General features: G+C 44.2%; 1 pseudogene; it reads left to right on the top strand.

The window, feature by feature from the left end:
- The first annotated feature begins 3,937 nt into the window (after positions 1–3,937).
- On the top strand, positions 3,938–4,754 carry LOC110287242 (small ribosomal subunit protein uS13-like; annotated as a pseudogene).
- Positions 4,755–8,189: the final 3,435 nt, after the last annotated feature.

Here is an 8,189-nt window from a genome sequence, read left to right as displayed (position 1 = left end):
TAGCAGAGTGGCTGCAAGCTAAGCATCCTCCTGTCTTATCCTCCTTAGTGCTAGCATTAGAGGCATACACCTCCACCCTAGCCTAAAGTTGGCCATTTAAATATTCTAATACATAATAGTACTTTCTTTGATAAATTCAATAAATGTAATATATTTTGATTGACTCCATTAAGATTCTAAGCTTAACAAAAGAAAACAGGTTTAATGCCAAGACATAAAAATGAAACTTTTACTAAATTATTTCCAAAGAAATTACTTTCAAAAAATTTCTCCAAACATGCATCTTGCCTTAAAACGTCAATTTTCTCTTTACCAGCTTGCTGTTCAGTTTCCTCGTCCTTGGGAAAGGGAACTTTAGAACACATCTTAGTCATTAGAACACACTCTTGGTCAGCCAAGAAGCTCTGGGTTCCGCTGTAGCATTGTTATTGTGTCTCTGTCAGGAAGCATAGAAGAGTAGTTTAGAAATGGCTCTTACTTAGCAAATCTTCAGAGGTGCAGCCCGCTGAACAAAACTACACTCTAAGTGTAGTGGCATGGGACAAAGGGGGAGGGAGGAAGGGAGAAAAGAATGAGGAAGGGGCGAGGAGGAAGGAGAAAGGGGGAGGAGGAGGAGGGGAAGGAAAGGGAAGGAACAATCCTATAGCCTGGGGCTGGGAATGCAGTTCACTAGTATAGTGCTTCTCTAACATGCAAAAGGTCCCCAGCACTGGAAAAAATGAAAAAGAGGAGAGGGGGCATACATGCACTCATGTGCTCACATGCACACACACAGACACACACACACACATACACACACACACATACACACAAACACACACACACACCACACACCACACACCACAAAAAGGAGGTTGTGTACACACAGAAGCCACAGTTGGAGGGCTGCAGCCACCAGCTAAAGAGAGACGTGCTGATGGCAACCAGGAAGTTAAAGGTCAAGCAAGGACTCTTCCAAAGTTTCCAGCCCTGAAACACCTCCCCACACACATACACACACACAATCCAATGCAACAGAAGAGATTCCTGTCATTTGGAGCCAACTAACAAAAGCCAAGGCAGAAGCTGTACTTGCTTGGTCCCTTGTACATACTTCTTCATATGTCCCGCTCCACACTTTTATAGATTTCTCCATTTTCCATGTTATTCATTGCAAAGAAAGTTTCTGTGGCCTCTCTTCTCCCCTCCACCTCTACCTTTCAAGAGGTAATACTTCTTTTTGAGGTGACCCTTTCCTGACCCCCATCAGTCCCCAAATCAACAGGCCATTTTTTTTTCTGTTTCCACCTGCCCTCGGGTTAAATACAAATGCCTGTTATGTTAACAGAAAAGAAGAAAATGAGAATGGAACTGCAAGAAAGTTTGCCTAATTTGTAAAATGAAATGAGTTTCGATTCCAGCAGCTTATGTATTATTCTCGTGAGGACTGGGTTTACATCGATCATCTTTTTTTCTCCTGGCAGTCAAGTGTGGAATATGGCGGAGTGAGAAATGTAATTGTGTAGACATAAAAAATTGCATCTCGATACCCATCATCGGGACACTTTTCTCAAGATGCTATCTCGGTGTCCTTCAGAGCAATAACGATACCAATTGAGAACGTACAGAAGCAACTTAAGTGTTATGCCTCGTTTACTTCTGGCCTAATGTGCTTGAGAGCAGGGCTATTGCTCATGACATAAAGTTCTGTCAGAAAGACTGGAAACACTTCAAGACCATTAAAATAAAATGCCCGCCATTCCTGCTGTTCAAATATTCCTCAACTTCTAATTTAAGGCACCAACGTCTAAGAATGTAATTGTGTTATTCTCTCTGATAGCTGGAATCTATCTAAGCCAAATGCCTAGGAATTATGGACTATTGGGGCTACAGGAGTCCAGAAGACAAATGAGGTGGGCAAAACGTGTTATTTTGTACTGGCTCGTTCAACATTTGGGCTCTGTTTCCATTTATGTGTTAAAATGCAAAGACTAAAGTGTCTGAAGTGTCTTTCCTTGGCTCAATTGAAGAAGAGGTTGGGGAAATGGACAAACTGCCTGAAGATCGAAACTTAGGGGAGAGAGGGAGAAGACAGACTCACACACCTCTGCTCAGAATTATTGTCTGCACTACACTTTCTAATTGTCCTTTAACAAAAACAAAACTGAGAGTTATCACCTTAGTAAAGCAGTCTGCCTTGCAAGTGAAACTCCTCACCCTGATTAACCAGTGGGAGTGTGTGGGAGAGGGTGTGCTGGATCAGAAAAGGGCAACTCTAAAAGCAAATGCCTGGACAAGGTGACGCCTGTCCCCTTCACACGGGGAAAACCATTTCTGTCTAATGCCTGCCTCAGGAGAGATACTTTTTAGATTCAGGTACCCCATAGGTACATCAGGACTTTGACTGGGACATGATGCCAATTCAAAGTGTCACATAGTAGGAAAATGGGGAGAAATCTCAACTCGGTTTCTATTCTTTAATAGAAAGCAATACTGTAGTTTAAATTAGCAAGGCACCGCTGAACCCTTATTTAAAATGTGTTTGCAATGACATCCCAAGAAAGGAATTTTTTTTCTTGTTTAATTGCACTGTCAGTGTAGAACGCTTTCACTTAAAACCACTCTGAGGTAGACCTTTTAATAGAAAGTGACAATTTAAATTGCCATGATAGCAGCAGAAATGGTGCTTAAAGTCATTACTAAACTGATGTCGCAGTTGGCTCCAGACCAGTTTGTTAAAGCTGAAGAAAAGGTGTGGGGGGAAGGGAGGAAAGGAATGAACTGGTGAATCATTAATTCCTTTTGTATCCATTGTAATAACATCAGCTGTGATGAAGCCATCTGGCTCCCGGTGGATGGGATGTACATTTCTATTGAATTCCACATTATTCCACTCTAACGTTTACCCTGATTAATGCTGACTACTGGGGAACTGCTCCAGTCCCAAGCACTTTAGTTCTCTGCAGTGACTTTGTTTTCTTGTCTTCGCTCCCAGGGTCCAAAGAGAGGAGCTGTGGCTTCCATTTGCTGGCTGGAGTTCCAGAGCGCCTTTCTTTGCCCTTCCTAGAATCAGTCAGACTCTCTTGGCACTCCCCGCAGGTGACTCTCACTAGCTTTCTGGGAGGGCCATCTGCAGACTGAGTGAGTCCTGAAAGCCTAGGTGAAGGCCACCTAAGGGAGGCCACTGGTCAAACAGCATTGGGGGGTAGGGGCAGTGAATGGAATACTGTGAGTCAAGGTCGAATTTGAAACATTGGAGGTACAGGGAGGATGGCACAGACATTTGGAATGATGGATGACAGACAGACAAGGCCAGAAGCTGGAGCCCATCTAGGCACCGTCATAGTCTCTCACACATTTGTTTTGGAATTGTCTCTGAAACATACTCCCTTAAAAGGATATGAATCACTTGATTTTTCTAGAAATTACAGGTAAGTTAGCTTATAGGATTGCCCTTTGAAAACTATACTGCAAGCTACTGAGAAAGGCAGGTCAGTCCATAGGTCCTCAGAACCCACATTTTAATAAATAAATAAATAAATAAATAAATAAATAAATAACAAGGGCAGGAGAAATGGCTCAGGAGTTAAGAACTGACTGCTCTTCCAGAGGTCCTGAGTGCAAATCCCAGCAACCACATGGTGGCTCACAACCATCTGTAATGAGATCTGATGCCCCCTCTTCTAGAGTGTCTGAGGACAGCTACAGTGTACTTATATACATAAAATAAATAAATAAAAGTTTATAAAAACAACTTCTGGGCATGCTATCACACTTATCATCCCTTACTGAAGAGGCAGAGACAGAACAATCCATGAGCCTCACTGGCCAGCCCAGCTAGCCTACCTGCTGAGCTCCACAGGCCAGTGAGGTATGTCTTCAAAAAGGTATTGTTCCTCAAGGATGACACAGTCGAACACACAAGAATAAATTTTAAAAACTAGCTCTTCCACAGGAGGCCTACACGCGGCCGTCTGTGCCGCCGCCATGTCTCTAGTGATCCCTGGGAAGTTCCAGCACATTTTGCGAGTACTCAACACCAACATCGATGGGCGATGGAAAATAGCCACTGCCATTAAGGGCATGGGGCGGAGCTATGCTGGCTCATGTAGTGTTGAGGAAAGCAGACATCGACCTCACCCAGAGAGCTGGAGAGCTCACGGAGGATGGGGTGGAGCGAGTGATCACCGTCATGCAGAACCCACGACAGTATAAGATCCCAGACTGGTTCTTTTTTTTTTTAGATTTATTTATTTATTTTATGTATGTGAGTACACTGTAGCTGTGCAGATGGTTGTGAGCCCCCGTGTGGTTATTGGGAATTGAATTTTAGGACCTCTGCTCACTCCAGCTCACTCAGTCCCTGCTTGCTCCTGAACAAAGGTTTTACTATTATACATAAGTACACTGTAGCTGTCTTCAGATGCACCAGAAGAGGGCGTCAGATCTCATTACCGGTGGTTGTGAGCCACCATGTGGTTGCTGGGATTTGAACTCAGGACCCCTGGAAGAGCACTCAGTGCTCTTACCCGCTGAGCCATCTCACCAGCCCCCCACACTGGTTCTTGAACAGACAGAAGGATGGGAAGGATGGGAAGTACAGCCAGGTTCTGGCCAATGGTCTAGACAATAAGCTGCGTGAGGACCTGGAGCGGTTGAAGAAAATTCGAGCCCATAGTGGGCTGCTCCACTTTTGGGGCCTTTGTATCCGCAGTCAGCACACCAAGACCACTGGCCGCGGGGGCCGTACTGTGGGTGTATTCAAGAAGAAATGAGTCTCTGGGGCTTTGCTGTTAATAAATAGTTTATATACCTAAAAAAAAAAAAAAAACCCTATACACTGCAGCTGGCCATGGTGTTGCACACCTGTAATCAAAGCTGAGAGCCTGGGGTAGGAGGAATGCAAGTTTAAGGGTAGATTAAGCTATGTGGTGAGCCTGGACCATATGATGAGATTTTTTATAAAAATAAATATAGAAATATACACTGCATGCATTTTTATTATGTAAAAATTACCTCCAAGAGCCAGCAATGGTAAATGGGCTTAGTTTAAGGAAGCATACTTTGTGATTTAAATTTAAAACATACTGACAGGCTGGTGAGATGGCTCAGCAGGTAAAGGCTCATGCACATGCAATGCACACACACAAACCATTCTGTGCACATGCATAATAATACTGGTTTTTGGTTGGTTGGTTGGTTGGTTGGTTTGGATTTTCAAGATGAGGTTTCTCTGTATAGCCCTGGCTGCCCTGGGATTTGCTCTGGAGAGAGAAAGAGAGAGAGAGAGAGAGAGAGAGAGAGAGAGAGAGAGAGAGAGAGAGAGAGAGAGAGAGATTCATGTGCCTCTGCCTCCTAAGTGCTGAGATGAAAGGTGTGTGCACTAGTCTGCCTGGGAAAGGTCTCTTTACAAGATGATTTAAATGTTCTAAACCTGACCACTGAGAAAATACATACAAACAAACAGAACATTGGACTGTACTCTTCAAATGGGTGAACTGTTTCAATTGTGTTTCTTTTTAGCTGTTTACTTATCTTCTTGTACTAAGGAATGAACCACGGGTTCTGCATGTTCAGCACAATTGCTCAGCCACTGAGCTGTGTGTGTGTGGGGGGGGGGCAAATGTGTGAAGGTCAAAACACAAACTATGTGCGAGCCAGTGCTGGGTCCCAGGGACTAAACGCTGCTTGTCAGGCTTAGAGGCCAGAACCTTTACCCACTTAGCATCTCAACGGCACCCACAGTGGATTCAACGGATGGTAACTACTCTGAGGTAGCTAGAAAGACTAGGAAATCCATGGGAGCACGCAAAATGTCAACGCAAAGAGAGGAGAGAGCACACACACACACACACCTACCCGTATACAGCACAGTGTTTTGTCAAAGGGTAAGTGTGAGCTTTAGACTCTATTATCAAGTTACCTCCAGCCACCTCAGGAAAGACAATTCCAGGGGAAAAAAAGGCAGGGATCAATGTGATATAAATACACTTGCTGTGTTTTAGAAAAGCTAAGTCTTTCTTTTCTTTTCTTTTCTTTTCTTTTCTTTTCTTTTCTTTTCTTTTCTTTTCTTTTCTTCTCCTTTCTTTTTTGCACAAGTGTTTGTAAGCAGGCTTGCCTTGAACCCACCACTGCTCTAGCCTTCTAAGTTTTATTGGGGGAAATCCTGAAAATGGGGCAATGTAGGGAAACCCTGAGTGGGTGAAGTCCTGAGCAAATGTATATTTTGACATAGGCACAGTATGTTAAGGACTCAGACTAGATGGCCTATGGTAAACTGGCAAAACTGTTGCCCATATGACCAGGCTTGAGAGGGATCGCAAAACTTTTGGGAGAGGTCTGAGGATAAGGATTTATGAACATTGACCAGTGATACAAAGATTAGCAACCCTGGTTTCCCCCGGCCACGTCTAGAGCCTGAGACTGCATCCCTAGAAAGACACCCTACCAAGATTTGCTAACTTCCCCATGTGCTCTATCTAATAAACAGGCTGAGATTCCGGGTAGCCTTAGCAGTTAGAGGACCCAACCTGATCCCAGCTTCATTGCACGAGTGTTTATGTGTCTGTCCTTTCTCCATTCCCCTCAAAGCTCCTAGTCAAGGTTGCAGAACCCAGGCCTCAAAGGCTGAGGCAGAGCAGGCAGTCTCCTGTCTAAGAGTCAGAGAAGACAACCTGGTAGGTTTCAGAGAAGACAATCTAAAGGTTTTTCAAGAATCTGTGACAGAGTTAGACCTCCCTGTTGTCTTTAGGAGATATGAGATCACACAGACACACATACACACACACACACACACACACACACACACAAGTGATATTGATATCCCCAAGACTGAAACAGAAAAGCAAATAGATACCACAAAGTATGGACAGTGGGGTCAACGTAGGCCTGCTTTTATTTTAGGCTTTATTCCTGACTTTGGTTTGCAGCCAGCAGCCCAGGGTATTCACTAAAAGCAAACCTCCCTGCACATAGATGGGCTCAACAAGTAGCCCTGGACCACGGCTTTAACACAAGGTACCTCCTGGATGTTACAGATACTGATAGTTATCTGTGTCCTTGCGGGGAGGTTGTTTTACTTTTTCCCCTTTTCCAGTGTGTGTAGTGTTTGCATGTGTATGGGTGGACATGATTATGGAAGGCTAAGTGATGTCAGGGTCATCATCAATGGCCCTTCTGTCTTTCTTCATCAAGTCAGGGCCTCCCAGTCAAACCCAGAACTCACAGATATGGCTAATATTCCTAGGAAGTGTGTTCTGAAGCTGCCCTGCCTCTCCCTTCTGAGGCTGCAATCACATGAAGTTACAGGTGAGCTGCTACACTCAGCCAGCATCCTCATGGGTTCTGGGACTCTAAATTCTTATCCGCCTGCTTGAGTGTGGAATGGTTTAAGCACTGAGCAATCTCCACAGCCCACTGAGCTCAGGGCTGTTGTCACATCTTTAGCATTCCATCATATCTAGAATAAAAGAAGGGGTCAGGCAAAACACTTTCAATAAAGGCTGTTTTCTGTCAAACACACCAAGGGCATTGTACTTCCAGATCAGCCAAATCTGAGTTACTCAAATATTGGTTTTGGTTTTTGCTTTGTTTTTGTTTTGTTTTGTTTTTTGTTTGTTTTCAGAGAGATACCACCAATGGAGATGCAGAGGAAGGGAGGAGGAGAGGATGACGGTACAGTGGGGAAAGAGAGAAAAGAGGAGAGAGAAGGGCTCATGTGATGTGCACAGGGGGCAGGGAAGGCAGTGACTAGCCTGAAACCTTCAGCCAGGCAGTCTGGACAGTCTCTCCCAACTTGCTGCTGAAATCTGAAGACACTCCAGCCGAATCCCTTCTTCTTCAGAGCATCTCAGTGGTTTAGTCCTCAAGCCCTTTGCATGATTGTGCTCCAAGTTAGCTGAGAAGGCGCTGTTTGGAGAAAGCAGTTCTCAGAAAGCAAGCAAGAGCCACATAAACACGTGAAGGGAAGATCCCAGCAGAAAGTAGCCCTTGAGTTGAGAACATGCCAGGAACCTTGCTAAGTAACACTCACTGCAGAAATGGCTCAGCAGTTAAGAGCGCTGACTGCTCTTCCAGAGGTCCTGAGTTCAATTCCCAGCAACCACATGGTGGCTCACAACTATCTGTAATGAGATCTGATGTCTGAGGAGAGCGACAGTATACTTACATACATAAAATAAATAAATAAAGCTTTTTTTAAAATCTTAAAA

This window comes from Mus caroli, unplaced genomic scaffold (genome assembly GCF_978045245.1).
Source record: "Mus caroli unplaced genomic scaffold, Mus_caroli_1 scaffold_5, whole genome shotgun sequence".
NCBI classification, from domain to species: Eukaryota; Metazoa; Chordata; class Mammalia; order Rodentia; family Muridae; genus Mus; species Mus caroli.
Note: the sequence above shows the minus strand (reverse complement) of the source record. Positions and strands in the feature narration are given on the sequence as shown.